At 40.4% G+C, this 17419-nt stretch overlaps 1 protein-coding gene across 2 annotated transcripts in view; it reads right to left on the bottom strand.

Moving 5' to 3' along the window:
- Nucleotides 1–17419, bottom strand: part of LOC116930567 (teneurin-a) — a 134542-nt gene that overhangs the window by 81988 nt on the left and 35135 nt on the right. The window lies entirely within an intron of this gene.

Below are 17419 nucleotides of genomic sequence, written 5' to 3' on the forward strand. Positions count from 1 at the left end.
GGCCGTGTATAATCCACATTTATAATCGACCTTTTCAAGCGTGTCTCTGTAATCTCATTGAGAACGGTTTCCCTTGCAACACAAGTAGATCAGCATCAACGGAAAAGAAGTTCTCGACGTGTGTGGTCTGTTCACCAAACAACCAATTCACTAAAACCCGAGAAAAATAGGAAAATCTTATTGGAAAATGATGAGCCGATGCGGCCATTGTGTGACACCACGACATCGAATGAAACGCGCGGTAGCTGAATTTTCAGATTTGATTGATATCCATAGAGAAACACGCGTTCGCATCGAATTCCATATGGGCCGATATGCTAAAAGCGCACGGATGAACTTATTTATAGATTCGAAAAGCGATGGGAAATTCAGCGGCTGTTCACAACTCCCGCACGTTACCGGCTCACCTCAAAGGTAAATATATACAACACACATTCACCCGTTGGCTATTGTGCAGTTGATTCAACCAAGACATCGATTTAGGACCAGCTTGTTTTGTTTGTTTGTTTGTCTTTTTTTCCGAAATTTTCAACGGATGCAAAGGCCATACGAAACCGGCTTCCCATAGTCCCAGATTTTAATATGCAAAACTCCTCGCTTCCCTCCCAACACGGCACGAAAAGCTGATCTACATTTCTCTCTATATTCTCTTTGTTGTTGTCCGACTGTGCGCTCCGAGAGTTGAATACAATACGCGTTTTTTGGGTATGGTAGTTGCTACTTTATTCACAGACTTTTCTTCCCTTTTTTTTTGGCATTTGAATAATAAAGAAAACAAGTTGGGAAATTCCAGCCATAAACCTCCCTTTCTCTCTCCCGAAAAAAATGATAAACTTTAAAAGAAAAGAATTATGAAATAGACTCGGAGAGTAACAAGGGCACAGCCCCACCCTGAAAATAAAAATAAAAAAAGATGTTCCAGTTTCCCTTAACTAAACAACACACGACGAGCTGATAGTGAAAGCAACGAAAAATGAGAAGTGATGACGATAAGATTAGATATTCTAGTTCATATCCCACCCTCGTTCTCCTGTCCGTCTGCGGGGTCCCCTATAGTTCTACTGCATTGCTTCTATTACATACAACACACACACGAAAAAATAAAACCTAATAAAAATGAAAACAAAAAAAAAATCATAATAATAAGAGTAAAAACACACAGAAAAAAAAACTAAGAGAGCGAGCCACTGCAATTCCCGAAAATGAAACTTTTTTTTTTGTTTTGTATTAATATATTTTGGGTGGAGTAACAGACATCCAGAAACGTACAAGCTACCCCCCCTCACCATATCGTTTATGGTCGCGATGAGACCGCAGGAGCCGTGAAAGTCTGCTAGCGTCCAAGCTTTAGACTTTAATACTGGCATACAATCTAGAAGAGAACTGTACCGCGAGCTCGTGACACGCTACACACACTCAATGGGATACACGCCGGCTATAAAAACAACTAGACAAACTCCCACTATCCTCTGTAGTACAGTTAGTAGCTCCGTGTGCGTCTCTCTGTGTGTAGCCTTTTCTATTCTTGACATAACCCAACCACCAAAACGTCCAACAAAAAAGAAAAGAGGAAAACTCTTGGTATATCTAAGTCGCCTGAGCTATGACAATCGACGTCGACGACGTTAACATTGTCGTGTCATCACTCCTTGTCTCTCCCCCTTCTTTTTTTTCCGGGGGGAAGGGGGGGAGCTATTGAGAGAATTGGGCGTGTGGGGGATATAGAGAAAGTCACAAGCAGTCAACAGAGTTAGACATCGTTGTGTGTTTGCGACCTATACGAAAGAGAAAAGAAAGAAAAAAAATGTTGACCGCAATGCAGATCGTTTTCATACCACAAGTGGTATATAGATCCCATCCCATTTATTTTTATACTATACAAGACACTAGATATTTATAGAGACGCATCATAGGCAGGGCATTGCCGACTTGTTATTTGTCACGAAAAAGGGGAGAAAGAAAGAACAAAATTGAGAAGGCCCATCAGCGTGATTAGATCCCGGGCGACCACTTCAATACAGAGTCACCATCGTCGTTCTTGGACAATCTAATTAAGAATAACAACAACATTTTTTTCTTCTTCTTCTTCTTCTTTGTGTTGGCTGGTTGAGTCAACCTTCTTTTTTCTTTCACGAACTGACCAGCGTGGATAGAACTCCAATGGCGAAAGCTTCTGATCGGTGGGCGCGTGTCAAATCTTGAACGACTCACGACGTCCATTGCAACGGATCCCGAATTATCAAATAGAGCGCGCGGATTTGATTTTTAAATACTGGACGAACCCATAATATTCGCCTCTCCTTTTTTTTATCGTGCCACCCGTCGTGATTGGATTTAAATTTTATTCTTAGCAAAAATAAGAAGAAAAAAAAAAGGGGGGAAACGTAAAATTACATTGTCCTATTTTTTCTCTTGATAAGAAATGGCTGAATGTTTGACATTGATACACAAATAAATGAACAGCGCAGATAAGCAGAAAAGCCGCTCTACCGATCGACCTGTGTGAAGCTCATGAAAATGGCAAACGAGCATTTAAACTACCGTTAAAAAAAAAAAAAAAAAGAACACGAGAGGCTAAGGCGAGAAAAATGGCGAAACTTTGGCATTCAGTGCACATTATTCATTGATTGGTGTTTAACGTTTCGGGGGAGGAGCTCATTAAATGATGCATCTTGAAAAGAAGAAGAAAATCACAAATTATTTTTGGATTCACTTTTCTACACGCATCTCACGATGAAAAAAAAAGGGACTTGCGTGCTAGTCGAACATCCTTCCCGACTTTACAGGGTTGCCCAATATTTTTTATTTTTTATAGAAAATTCTAATTGCTCCTACCGACGCGATTCGAACATTTTTTTAACAAACAACAACAACATTTTCAAGAACAAATTTCGGAAAACTAAAAAAAAAAAAAAAAAAGAGGAAATCTTGAGAAAAACAAAAGAACTTGAGACGGTAGAAACCCCGGGGCGCGGACAGGCCGGAAGGGACACCAGGGCGACGCCTTTCAACACCGGAAAAAAAAAAAAGACAAAAATTTCAGCAAGAACAAGACAAAAATCTCTACGAGTTAGTTAAAAAAGAAAACATAAAGAAGGAGGGGGGGCTAAATGTGAAAAAAAAAAAAATCATCACACGTGCCACTTGGTTGTGTTGGCACTAAAAGAAGAAAGACAACACGCTGTCAGCCTTGTCGCGTCACGTTCGTCGGGTAATTTACTTTTCAAAATAAACGAACTTCAAAATTCTCCTTTTTTCTTCACACTAAAGAATATCAGCCCACTGTTTAAAAAAAAAAACCCAAAAAACTGGCGACAATGTGCGTCCTTCTAGCAAAATAAACTATTATCACATGGTTTTAAAAAAATAAAAGACACTAAAGTTGCGATTTAAACTTCAGCGAGTTGTGAACAAAACAAAAAACAAAACCGACTCGATTCAAAACTCGTGTGCCTCTCCGTGGACAGGACGAAAGAAACGCGTCCAATCATCAAAAAAAGGCAGCAAACTTTAGCTGTGCTCAAGGTGGCCACGTCAAGTCACTGTCAAACAGCAAAGGCCCCACGTTTTGTGGGGAAGAGGAAAGAAGAGAGTATGTGTTAGCTATATCTGACATAACACCCCACCAAAGAGCAGGAAGCTTTTCCTTGTGTTCCACCCATTTTCTTGTTTTCTTCTTCTTTCTCCCAAACGGTTGCCTATATGCTTGTCGACGAGCTGCTAGACGTTGATGTAGGCCTTGGAGCTACTAGGAAATCGGGCATCCTAAACTACCACCATATCCCAGCAGGCAATGTTTTGTGCAGGACGGGGCGCGCTGCTTTGCATTGTGTACAACTCCAAGAGGGGAAAATAGCCAAGTAAAGAAATCTTTTCTTTTGCTTTACAAAAAAGAAAGAAAATAATAATAAAAAATAAAAGGTAGAGCGATGCAGAGATATAGATAGGCAGACCCTGAAAGAAACATAGCCCAGCCGTTGGAGGAAAACCCGCAGAGAGAGAAGGGCCGCATTCCTCGGGCTGCTCTTCTGTTTGTGCTGGGTATCTAACGCACGGGATATATATATATATACAGTATACATAATAATAATAATATAACAAAAGACAACGCTTCTATAAGGCTCCCGCTACATAATAGTATAGTTATAGCAGTAGACAACAAGGGCCGTTAAAGGAAGAAGAAAAAAAAAAACTAAATTCCAGAGTTATTGTCTCGTCCATGTTTTGTTGTTGTCGTGTAAGACGATCAGCGTTTGCTCATTACGATCTCCCTATATCTACAAGCAATTCAAATGTTCGCTTCGATAGTTGATGCATTTCCCACTATACTTTGCGTGGCCTTCAACAATTAGCAACAAGCATTTTCCTCAATTAATTTCATTCATTCGTCGCTATAATGTAGATACCCTACCCTTTTCTGAACAGAGAAAAGGATCGACAGAGTTTTGTTTGTTTTTTTCGTTTGAAAGCAAGAGTAGATAGAAACTCGTGCTGATGATGAGGGCAAACGGTTTGAATTTGTACTTTCAACTTGGGATTCCGACAGTTGCGACGGTGCACAGGCCTCGCTCTAACTCCATTATTCAGCGCGCAAGTAATTAGTCGTTAGAATGTTTCCACCCACTCTGTCCCCAACTGCATCCAGCAGCTATCGCCCAAAAAGGATACACACACATCTATCCGCTAGATACTTCCTTGCTAAAGCGATAGACGAGGATGCACAAGGCTCCGGTAGAGACGCATAGCGTGTGCCTTGCATATTTAGTGCCGTGTCCCGAAAACAGCGCACGAGGGGCGGACAGGCAGACGGAAGTAGAGGAAAGGACAGGTGCCGCTTTTCCCGCGGAAAACTCACGACGTCCAATTGAAAAGGTTGGAAAACCGAGCACAGAGCAGCAAAAAAAAAGAAGCGGGGCGCACCAGGTGCTCGTCTCCCTTACAGCAGTCGTGTGTAGGTACTGCATTTATATATGCGATTCCGTGATCCGTGACCTTTTTATCTACGCGTTTTACTTCAATTTCAAACTCTCTCTTTCTGCTAGACTCTTTTTTTCAACTCTCTTGGCTATAAACAGTAAAACACGACAAAGAATTTACGATCGCTGCACACTGAGAAATGAAACGAGATTAGGATTAAAACGAAATGTTTTCAACTCTTAAGACCCAGAAAAATATTCCATCCATCATTCACAATGGAATGCGATTCAAATTTATTTGGGGGTTTCATTTTATTTTCTTTTTATGAAGCGAGAATTGCTCAATTATTTAGGGTAAAAGTAGTTTACAAAGAAATGTTTGAAATTGACTAACAAAAAAGAAAGAAAAAAGGATCACACGTTTCTCCCAGTGAGGAATTCCGTCCCCGTGTGGCTCCGACTGGGTTGGCCAGCCTTTCCCAGTCTCATTTCACGCTCAATTCATCGGTTGTGAATCAAACACAACGCCACACCATCGCCGTAAATAATACCCTAAAAAAAACTTTTTTTTTTTTTATGTTTTCCAGTACATTCTTTCACTCTATTGTTACGTACATTATTAAAGAAAGGCTGACTCTTTGGCACGCCCCTTCTTTGCCATTTACAGGGGCCCTACGTCCATGTTTTTTGTTTAGCACAATCATTGAATGAATCCGTTTTATTCTCTCAAAAGAATAGAAATGGAGAAAGCGTGTAGACAGTAGTGCCAGAACACACTTCCTAGTCGTACTTTGCATTTCCTTCGTTCCCAAACGAAATAAAGTAGCCACGCTTCTCTTTTTTTTCTTTCACACAAAATCGGGCAAAGAGAGAAAGGGCGCGGTCGAGCAACGGCATATTATAAACCATAGCAGCAGCAGGAGCAGTAGCAGCTACTGCATCAGTCGAGGAGTCGTCCGGACCTTGAATAAACAAATCATTTCAAATGGAAAAGAAAAGTCTACCAGGGGGCACAATCCTCAACTTCCTCCACCAAACAAAAGCAAAACGCACTCGTCTCTTCAACAGAATGTGCTAGGGAGGAGTACGATAGGCCATTGGTATTTTAAAGAAATTGGCCTCTCGTTTTGTGTGTGTGGGGGGGGGGATATAGTCGTGTGTTCCAAAATACATAGCCCTTTCTTTTTCGAACGTATCCGTTAAGGAATTTTATGTTTGGCTATTTTTTTTTTTGAAGTCTTTGGAGCTGATTCATTTTTGCTTATACGTGTGTGTTCAAAATGAGGATATTTCAATGCAGACGACGTACGACCCCCCTGTATTTGGTGTGTACAGTTTGGTCGAACCGTGAAAATGGTCTACTTGAACTGCTTTGTTTGAAAGGGGGCAGGGAATAAAAACAACTTTTGTGGGCGTCAATAAGTATGGCCCTATAGGGGTCAAATAGCCCTGGCTCCGTGTAAACTCGAAATTCTCGTTAGAAAGTGACGAATGCCATGCGCATTTTTCGAACATCAGCCCCTCCAAAATGTCTATACAAATAACAACAAATCATAAGAAACGATATCATTTCGATATGCATTGAAATAAATTAAAAAAAAAAAGCCTAAAATGTCAGGGCTTCTGCTTTATTCAAATTGCGTCTTCTTGTGTTATTCATAGATCCGCGATGACAGAGAAGAGCCACACTGTCCAGAGGTTCTGCGCTTGACCCTACTCAACTCGATGGGCTCTACAATTTTCGTAGAAATAGTCGTCAACATGTAACGTACTCCCCCCCCCCCCCAAAAAAAAGAATCTGATTTAACGCTCCCACACGTCTAGTCGGACATCGCGGAACAGCAGGAGCCACCCTGTGCGACAATTGGTTATATTCCGAGCTTCTTCTTTTGAAAAGCTCCCCCTCCTCCACCCTCTCTTCAAGTTTGCTACACACACACACACACGAATAGACGTACTATATTGTGGACGGACGCCATATGGTGGCACCTCTGCGTGTCGCCAATGGACGGGCCCAACAAAAAAATATCATCGAAAAAAAAGAAAATGTTACAACCTCACACTAAAGAGAAAGAGAAACGAATCTCTTCAACGCAGTTGGGAGTGTCGGATGACGAGGCTGGCGACAGATACACATCGAGCCCTCTCCCTTTTTTTTCTTTTCTTTCTTTGAGCTTCACTTTTGACCTTCTTCTTCTTCTTGTTTATCCAGAAGGGAGGAGTTTTTTCCGGCCGACTCGCTCTATTAAGGATGAGACTTTCTTTCTTCTTACTTTAAAAAAAAATAAAAAGTTATCCGACTCGCTTCCTCTTGTATTTCTTGGCCGGCTTAAAATGGCGGCCGGATCATTCTCAATCACCGTTTGAACTTTAAGAACATGATCATCGCCTTGTTTCCAGCATCTATTTATTTTTTTTGATTTTCCAAGAAAATGAAAAAAAAACGGCTGGAAAAAAAGAGAGAAATGTGTTCTGTAAATACAAAAAGGGGTCATCCCTATTTGAATACGGAGACAACATACAGAACTAATAAATTTAAAATAAAATAAAAAAGGGAAATTCCTTTTATTCTGCTAATGTGCGACATTCTGAGCAGCCCCCAAGAAGAAGAAGCGAATAAAATAAAATAATGTTGTGTTCCCCGAACATTAAGGACCGATGCAAAAGACGGCCTCCATAAAACAAAGCAAATAAATCCATCTGGAACAGTAGACTGATATTTATACACTTATGTAGTATATCTCAAACAAATGTACGTACGTACGGGAAAAAAAAAGAAGGGGGGACACAATGCTGTAGGCCACTCTGATATGGAAAACCTTTTAAAAAATAAAGAAAATTGAAAATAGTCTTGCGAGATGTCCCCCGTTTTCTAGCTGTTCTTCTGCTTTCATGCATAGAAAAGCGAGCTAATTAACCTTTTATGCTGCAGCTATATACTACTCGGGAACCGGCTTCTCTTTTCCGCTTGTGCAAAGACGGATCAATGAGAATGTCATATAGACACATAAAAGTTGGAACTGAAAGCCTTTCTTTTTCTATCTTCTGTTTTCTTCTTTCTTGCCTCGCGACTTGCATAGTTAGCATCTATCCAACTAGCTCGCAATAATTCTACTAGCATTCACATAAAGATGATGGATAACAAAATAAAGAAGCTCGGCGTAATATTTAATGAATCCCCCCCTCCCCTCTCCAATCATTTTTTTTTTGCTGATTTCTTGTCTTCTCGTTTAAATGTGTAATTTTATTTTTATTTTTAACGCCAAGAAAAACAAGAAAATTATTATTTTTTTTTTTTTTTAGATTCGCTGAAAAAGAAAAGAAAAGAAAACGTGCGCACAGCAGCTGCCCATTTGTTTTCTTTAAATACGTAACACCAACTTGGGCGGTAGAGTCAACCCCCGCAACCTGTCGGGATCGATTCGACCGTGAAGATGCGGTCGGAGAGAAGACTCGCCATTGAAAAGACACACACCGCCGCCCTTCTTCCGCGACATGTTTGTCTTTTCCGGTCGTCAAACAAAGAAAAACAAAATCTTGTCTTGTTTATCTACCGTCTCTTTTATTTTTATTTCCTTCCACCCCCCACCCCACCCCCGTGATGTTTGTAATAGATCTTGCGTGCGCCCAAAATGAAAGCAAAACTTTGCGGCGTTCATCTTGCCGCCCCCCCCCCATTTTTTTAATTTTCCGCGTCCAAAATAACAAACACCCGTCATATTTGAACGCTCTTCATTTCGGTTATCTAATCATCTCTGTGTCTATGCAAACGAGCAGCTTTTCAAAGTGTTTCCATTCAAAATTTGACACACCCGTCCTTCAAGAGTTCAATTGCGTAAGAAAATAGGTGAAGAAGGTACAGGTGGTGGGGGGGGGGGATAGATTGGATTGGCAGACTTTCGCCGTCCATTGATTGTTTGACAGGAGCACTTCCTGCTCGTTCCACAACGCTGCTAAAATATACATTAGAGATGGAACAAGTGTTCTATATCGACATCCGCATCGCAAACGACTCGGTTTCAAGTCGACAGCCTCCACACTTGCACAGCAGATGCGACAGCCTTCAACCCCCCCCACTGACACACACACAAATAACAAGCCCTGCCAAATGATTCAGAGTTAATACGTCTAATTTTTTTTCCCCCCTCCCTAATTTCCCCATTTGCTTGAAATTTCACGTCATTTTCACCTGGGCTGCTGTCCCCTCCTCCTCCAATAGGGAATAGTAATCAGAGTGCGCATTCAACAGTTAAGATGTTTGAATAAATAAATATAAACAAATAAGGGAAGCAGACGCCATTTGCAATGCTGATGAATAATAAAGAATTGCAGCCATAAACATAGTTGCGTATGTTTGCCGTGTGTCTACATCGCTATGCACGGACGAGTGTACGTTATTTCGTCTGCAATCTAAAGATGGTACGCAAAGGGGGGGGGGGGAAGAATTTGAGATTCACGGATGCGGTCGATGATCGGCTTCCAAGAAACTCTTCGTCTTTGCGGATGGCAAATCCGTCCGCAGTCGAGTTACGCAATTTAAGACAGAAAAAAAGATTCGATCCCAATGACTTGAAAAAGAAAGCGAACTCGACGTATATTGAATTACAGCGGGGAGGGAGGGGTTTCCTATTAGAATATTATTCAATAAAGGAGGGAAACTTGAAAAATGAGAAAGAACAAAAAAAAAAATCAAATCCAGAAATGTTTGCAGGTCCTTGTCCCTTTTTTGTCTGTGTAAAATGGACGCTTTGCTTGTTTTATCTCGTTGATTGTTATATGGTATCTCTTCGACTTTGATTGTCCAACGAAAGGTTATGAAATAACGGAAAAATCTTAAGGATATTTAAAAAGGCACACCCTTTCCGTCCGACAAAGAAATGCTAAAAATGTCAAACACCGATTGGGAGGATCAAATGGAATATATAATTTTAAAAAAGAAAAAAAGAACAATAACAAAAACTGATTCATTTTCGTTTGATGAGATAGGGGGCGGGGGATTATCGATCAAATAGGATAAGGTACGTGAACTAAAAGAAACATTCCAGCGTAATTTCATTGTAAACGAAAAAGTATAAAGCCATAGAAAAATGTGCGACGAGTCGTATCATTCTCAATCATATTTTAGGACATAAAAAAAAAGGGGGGCGAGGAAGAGAGTTAAGAATAGTCATCAACGGGCTCTGACGTCTCGTCGTGAAAATGAAAAGCAGCCCGATTTTTTTGTTGTGACAATCCGTTAAAAACAGAGCACCAAAATTTAAAAAAAAGACCCTCATTTAACCCGACTACAAAAAAAAAAGAAAAGAAAAATGAACTTTTATTAGAGTAGTGAATATGCAAAAAAGCGCTACCCTCTCCTCTTCTTAAGCGCCCATTGCTGCCATTTTTAGCTGCGTGACTGCGTCCGTTAATGAGCCGAGAGAAGCAGAGCCCCCTCGTGTTCACTCTACTTCAAGTAGCGGCTATACAAACAAATGGTTTTTTTTTTTCAAAAATGTAGGAAAGCCAGCACGTAATAATGAACTCGTCCGACATTTAAAAGGGACTGGCCTCGCACAATGAATGGGCCCGCAAGCTTATTTGAATTGCTACACAATTTCGAATGAAAAGAAGAACGTCTATACAGTAGAGCAACTTGCAAAGGAGGCCAAATTCGAAGCGATGGACGGGGGGGATTTTCAATATGTGTGCAAGTCCTCAATTGCCCTATTTAATTGGGCTAACGAAGACTCAAGCGCACGTTTCAACTACTTCATTAGGAGAAGGCCTTTGTTTTTAGTGGGATGATCAAAAACAAAACTGTTTACTTTCATTTTTAAAAAAGGTACAAACGATTTGGGCCTTGACGTCAACTACGCATGTTCCATAATTAAAAAAAGACCGAGTTTCATTTTTGTTTTTGGCTTTTAAATTGCACGAATATAGTTCATGAGCTATACATAATAAATGAGGCCACTTTATTTCGAGCATTTCGCTATCAAATTTTAAACGCATCAATGTCAATGGTTTGGACAAAGTCGATCGCCATGAAAAATTGAAAACGACAACAATAATTGAAGCGAGCCAAAGCAGACTACACATTCTCTATCGTTTGCCAAGTGCGCAAATAAACCGATTCATTGACTTTTATTGCCCAATCCAATCCAAAGTCTTATGATTATCTAATGACTCATCCTGCATCTTTTTCGCATTTTTGCTGCCCTTCCCTCCACCCTATTTTATGATTGGGGGACAATGGAGACGGTTGACCGAGTACAGACGCACGCACAAGTTCTATACGAATCCGCTCCAAAAAAAATCGGGTTGTTATTATTAGTCAACAAACAAAGTTTATCTGTCCGTGTATATAAAATTTGATGCCAGTTTAGAAAAAAAAAAAAAATAATAATAAATAAATAAATCAAAATAAAAATGAGGAAGCTCCCTGGGCTATTTGACTTTCCTCCAGATGAATATTATCCCCGAAATAAAATGAAAATGAGCTTCTCTTCTCCACACGCGACCGTGGGCGTTCGTTATTACGTATCTACGGCCAAGTCTTTAATACCACCATAGGACAAGCCCTGAAAAAAAAAAAAAAAAAGTTTCTTCTTTATTTTTTTATTGTTATATATGCAGCTCAGTTTTTTTTTTCTTTTTGTATGTATTGCGTTTGCCTCTCTTTCTATCTCTGTGTGTCTATATGCTTTGTATAAATTGAACTTTAGGGGGGTTTATTATTATTCACCAGACAAGAGTTATGTAGTTTGGGCTTATTTTGTGTGTGTGTGTGTGTGTGTGTGTGTTAGTGGTGGAGGAGGGAACTCAGCATCAGTAGCACACACACACACACACACGCACAATATAGATAATAATAATACGATCAACAATGAAAATAAATAAAAATGAAATCAAATCCACAAATTTCGTTTCGTTCTTGTTTATACGACCGCCTTAAGCCGATTTTCGCTCAAGTTGATGTTGCTTTCAAAAATAATAAATTAAACAACAGCAAAAAAAAAATTAATAAAATAAAAAGGGGTGACGTCTTATCATTTGAAACGCATCTGTTCTAGTACTTAAAAAAAAAAAAATTTAGATTCAAGATGTATGACAATAGATCCAACCGTCACAACAGAGTTCAACGTTATCACAGGTTTTTGTTTTCCTCTTCCTTCTTTTTTTTTTCTTTTTATGATTCAAATTAATGACCAAAGCAGGACCAAGAGATGGCGGCGGGTATTACGATTTTCAGGGGTTTGCTTTATCTACGGGCTGCCTGGTGTCATAAATCTCTCCCTTCTTGCCCTCAGAATAAAAAAGTTCTTCTTCTCCTTTTTTTCGATTAACAAGTTCTGGCGCTCTTTTTTTTTTTCTTCATCACATGTTGTTTTGTTTTTTTCAAAGTCTAAACAACAATAACCTCCTCAAAACAATAAAAAAATAAGATCCAACCTCAAAGCATTTTTTTTTTTTGGGGGGGGGGGGAGTCTTATCTATACATTTTAGCCTTTCGTGATTCAGAATTTAAATTTTTAAAAATCATTTTCCTTTTTCACGAAAAAAAACAAAACATTTAGAATCGGACGATGTACGGCTTGCATATCCCGCGACTCGTCATTACTTGCGCCTCCACATCCTCCCCCCCCCCCTTACACATAGGCCACTTTCACTAGAGTGCAGTCGTAGATGATGATGTAACGACACAGATGACCCAACCAATTGGCTAAGAAAAGAAAGAAACAGAAATCCAATTGGACGTAAAAGGAAGCCACGCCAGAAAGAGAAAATTTTAGAGAGCGAGAGAGAGAGTGGGGATCACTTGTCATTTGAAACTAGCGCCACAGCCGCGCTCAATCATTGGATTAGATTGAATGTGTATATATGCCTCTCGTACACTCAAACGTTTCCCCCCCGCCCTCTTGGCTAAAAGATTCCGTTTTTCCTACCAGCCACTTGCATCCTCTCTTGTTTGTGATTTACGGCTGTCAGTCAGTTTGCGCCCATACATATCTGGTATGAGGGGGGATAGCAGGGTTTTAGTGTAAGGGTGGAGAGACTACATTTACTCGGTCAATGAAAAGTATAAAAACGAGGTCTGCGTGTGCTCCCCATTTCGGCTCTTTCTCTTATACTAATGTCCCCACATACATACAAGACCAAGGGGAAGAGAGAGGATTAAAAGAGAAAACTATATAGAGATGCGATAGCGGGATGAAAATGCTGACACGAACTTGCACTCCGACTTATTGAGAAAAATAAAATATATTCCATATAAATATATAAAGTAGGGACTTGTATAGTCGTATGCAAGGGGGTGAGTTAGCCGGCAACGTTGCGTAATCACATCAATCTCTCTCTCTCTCTCTCTCTCTCTCTACTAGTTGCTACTATTCAAAGGTAAATGCACCTTATTTGTTTATTCTATTTTCTTAGTTGATCCATCAAAGTACTCTGTATAATCAGGCGCGAGGTGCCATACACATCCAACAGCAGATGGATCAACATAGAAAGAAAACAAAAAATAAAGATCTACAGTTGGGAATGGTGGGGTCAGAGGATCAAAAGCAGTCGCCCCTTGCTTTTAATGGAGTCCGATTGGGCAATATCAGATATGAAGCCGGAACGCGTTGCCTAGCAATGCTCGCGTGCGAACTTCACGATCAAAAAAACACACCCTTCCCTCCCTAGAAAAACCCCTTCCAAAATCCTTATCTTCTATGCAAAGGGGGGAAAAAATAATAATAAACAAGAGTTGAAAGAAGACGTTATTACACATTTAGGGTCTATAGTTCTCTAATGTAGATACGGCAAGAAATAAAATAAAATAAAATAAAAAGGAATCGAAAATACAGGGCACATTAAAATACTTTACAGGGAAACTGAATGATGTGTACAGCGGAATTAACTCATTAAATTTCCGGAAAGAACTTGGTAAATTGTAGGCGCCCCTTTTCCCATCCCTCCTTTTTTTTCAAATTTGATTTGATTTCATTTGATTTTTTTTTTTTGTTGCTAAAGAGCAGCTGAAACTATTTCAAGACAAGGATGGAAAAGAGGAGAGAGAGAGAGAAGCCCGGGAGGAAGAGACAATATCATATCTAATATGGAACAAACGAACATTGTCTCCCTCCCCCCCACTTCCCCTATACTTTTCCTTCATCGTGCGCAAAGCTGCGTTACGTAACCAGGGCAAAGGGAGGAAAGATATTGAATTCCAGAGAAACTTTGCTCTGCTCTACTAATTAGACGCGTTGAATTACAAAAGCGACGTGGGCTCTGAACGATACGCAAACGCACACGAGAGAGAAATTCATCGGCCTCTGTAACGATGAGAGTTTGACCATATTGCCCCGACAATGTCCTTAAAAATCGCAGTTTGACAAAAACCAAAGGCAAATTCATTCGCCAATCCATCAAAAAATAAATAAAATAAAATAAAATAATATTAAAAACGTCCTAACGCAACAGATTGGAAGGGACGAAATCAATAATTGGTCCCCTCTACGCGCCCTCCTGCTTACTCAAACCGGCAGAGCGCAAACAACAATCAAACTTTCACCAATGAAAAATGAAAAATGAAAAGCAAAAAAATGGCGTGCGTCAGACGTGGCCAACAGTTCGATGAAACCGATCCGTTTCATCATGTATTATGTATCGTCAATACGCACAGCACACAGCGGCATTCTAATGGACAGAGAGGGCCAGTCCAAACACGGTATAAATACGGCCACCAACGCAAATAACAAGAGAAAACGAAACGAAAAAAAAATGTGTCTATTCGTAACACGCATTGGAATCTTTCGTTGTCCGACCGCCTGCTGTTGAATTGGTTATATCGACTGCCAGTTATAAAGGCAGAAAGAAAACAAAAAGAAAAAAGAAAAATGGGAAATGAAAGATGAATCGACCTTCATCACGACATACCAGAGGGGGGAAAAAACGAAGCCATCCACAACTCCCGCCATCCAAATTTGTAAATATAATTTCCCTCCTCGGGTTTGTATTGGAAATTAGTTGTATTCATTTTCAAACGCTTCCTCTTCTTCTTTTTTGGGGCTACTTCCCATCAATTTGTCTACGCCTTGTCTCACGCTCGTCGTCTTGCCCGTTTCTAAGGGGTTGTCTGTGCCGTTGCGCTCCATCAAACCGTCAAACGCGCAACACAAAAGGAAACATTGACGGCTAGCAAAACGATAATTCCCACAAAAGATTCGGTTTCTATTTTTAAACACAACACACGACCGAGGGACGATTCAAAATGAAAAGTATCGAATGATGTAAGCGGCCGAGAGTGGACAGAGCGATCGGTTACGCAACATCTGGACGATAGCGAACGAACAATAAATAAACAGGCCCTGGTCGCGCATCCGATTTGGAATGTTGATGAATCATGTCCGAATTCTCCGACTGCCATTCATGCGGCCTCCGTGTTTTTTTGTGTGGAATGTTTCGACCTACCCATGGAATCGCCACCGCACGGCAGCGTAGGGTCGGCATATTAAAATAAAGACGGACCTCCCCTCAATCATCCATCAAATCAGTCAAACAAACGCGATGAAAGTGTTTGGGTGTTTGCGAGGGAGGGGGAGGACATCCATCAAATGCGCAAAAGAGAGGTGTTTAATTATATAACTCATAATTATATAATTCACGGACATGTATAATGTCCGCTGTGTCAACCTTTGTTTACAAAGAGCACATGTCAACCTTGTTTACAAAGAGGACATCATGTATTACCTACTACGTAGTAGTAGTAGTAAGTAACGGCCTACGGCCGTAGGAATTCATTTAACGTCTCTACTACTACTACGTAGTAGTAGTACGGCCTACGGCCGTAGGAATTCATGTGCGCTTTGTAAACAAAGGTTGACAAAGCGGACATTATACATGTCCGTGAATTATATAATTCAGACCTTTTCAATACATTTTTTGATCCCCCCCCCCTTTTCTACTCGTGAGGTCAATCGTCTGTTCTTATTGTCCTTCACGTCTTACTCAACAACAAACGAAAATGCAATAGAATCGAATCAATGTCTAAAGGGGTGAATCGTTCACGGATCGTCACGTCAACACAAAAACACAAGGGCGGAGTTCTTTAGCCGCAGGACAATTAGAACGTTGTGTCATAAGGGCAAATGGGCCAGTCAAAGAGGGGAGGAGCGTGCAAAGCATATGGCGAACGGGACCAAGACAAACACACGAAAAATTGAAAGACTAGACATTAAAATTAATAATAAATAATAAAAAAAAAAAGTTAGGCCGGCACGACAACGATTAGGTAATCAAAATCCAAACGTATCCCAAGTTTTCATGTCCTGAATTTGCGTCCGTCTAAGGTAACACGAAGAGGGGCGTGTAGTGGCATCTGACCATTCATCCAACAGGGTCGTTGACATGGCAACCAAAGCCACAAATGAATTCTAACGACATCCAAACGGAGAAAAGGGCAAGCAGCGCTGCGAGTTCCCGTCGAAAATGCATAAATGAGTCAAGATAGTCACCACAAAATTAGAAAAGAAAATAACGATTCTTTCACGAGTGGACATACACGCCGACCGCAGGGTGCATGAACGACATTCACGTCGGTCATCAAATGTCATAAAATCCTTTTTTTTTTTTTTTCTTTTTTCTACCCAAAAAGTTTGGAGGGAGGTCACAGTCACAAGTCAACACACCGAGTCCATCTCACGCCATGGCCAGGGATTTCTGGGTTTATCATTCTCATTCTGTCCTGCCATAAAAAATGCCTAACATCCACACACACACACACAAAAAGGAAGAAGTTGGGGGGTGGGATGATATCATCCCTGGAAAAAAGAGAGAAAATGTCAACCAAGAGAGTTTGAATGCAATTCAGTTTTCGACAGTTGAACCCAAAGTCTTTCAGTCAGAGTCCGCCCCTCGGCTGCTATTATTACTACACTGGGCTCTGGGAAATAAAACAAAACAAAAAACAACAACTTGCGATGGTTTCACATTCCAAAGTTGGATAGAAAAAACCCACAAAAAACAAAAAATGCGAATAGAAACGTCGATATGTACGTAGACGCATTGCGTCCCTGTCGAAGAGACAGTGAACCTGAGAAATAAAAAAGATAAAAAAAATCTAAAAGATTCTTAAAGAGAAACGAGATAGATTGTCGCAAAGACCGGAGACGAACGATTGACGATAGACAAGAAGGAAAGATAAAAAAAAAAAAGAAGAAGAAAAAATGAGTTCCCGCTTTATTTCTCTTCTCTGCGTCATTTGCAACTTGTCAAAGTTCCAGGCAGAATATATAAGGGATAGATATATATTAGGAAAACCGTTGTGGATACACACGCAACGGCAGCGTGAGCGGGAATTTTCGTGTTGTAATACGAGCGTTCCTCCCTTCCCCCCTTCCATCGCTTTTTGACTCAGCTCTTTCCCCCCCCCCCTCCTTTTTTTTTCTGTCTTTAGTCGACAGTCATAAATCGCTGGATTGCCGAACGTCGTCATACGTCGTCGAACGACATTCATTCCACACACACACACGACA

This window comes from Daphnia magna, linkage group LG9 (genome assembly GCF_020631705.1).
Source record: "Daphnia magna isolate NIES linkage group LG9, ASM2063170v1.1, whole genome shotgun sequence".
Classification (NCBI taxonomy): domain Eukaryota; kingdom Metazoa; phylum Arthropoda; class Branchiopoda; order Diplostraca; family Daphniidae; genus Daphnia; species Daphnia magna.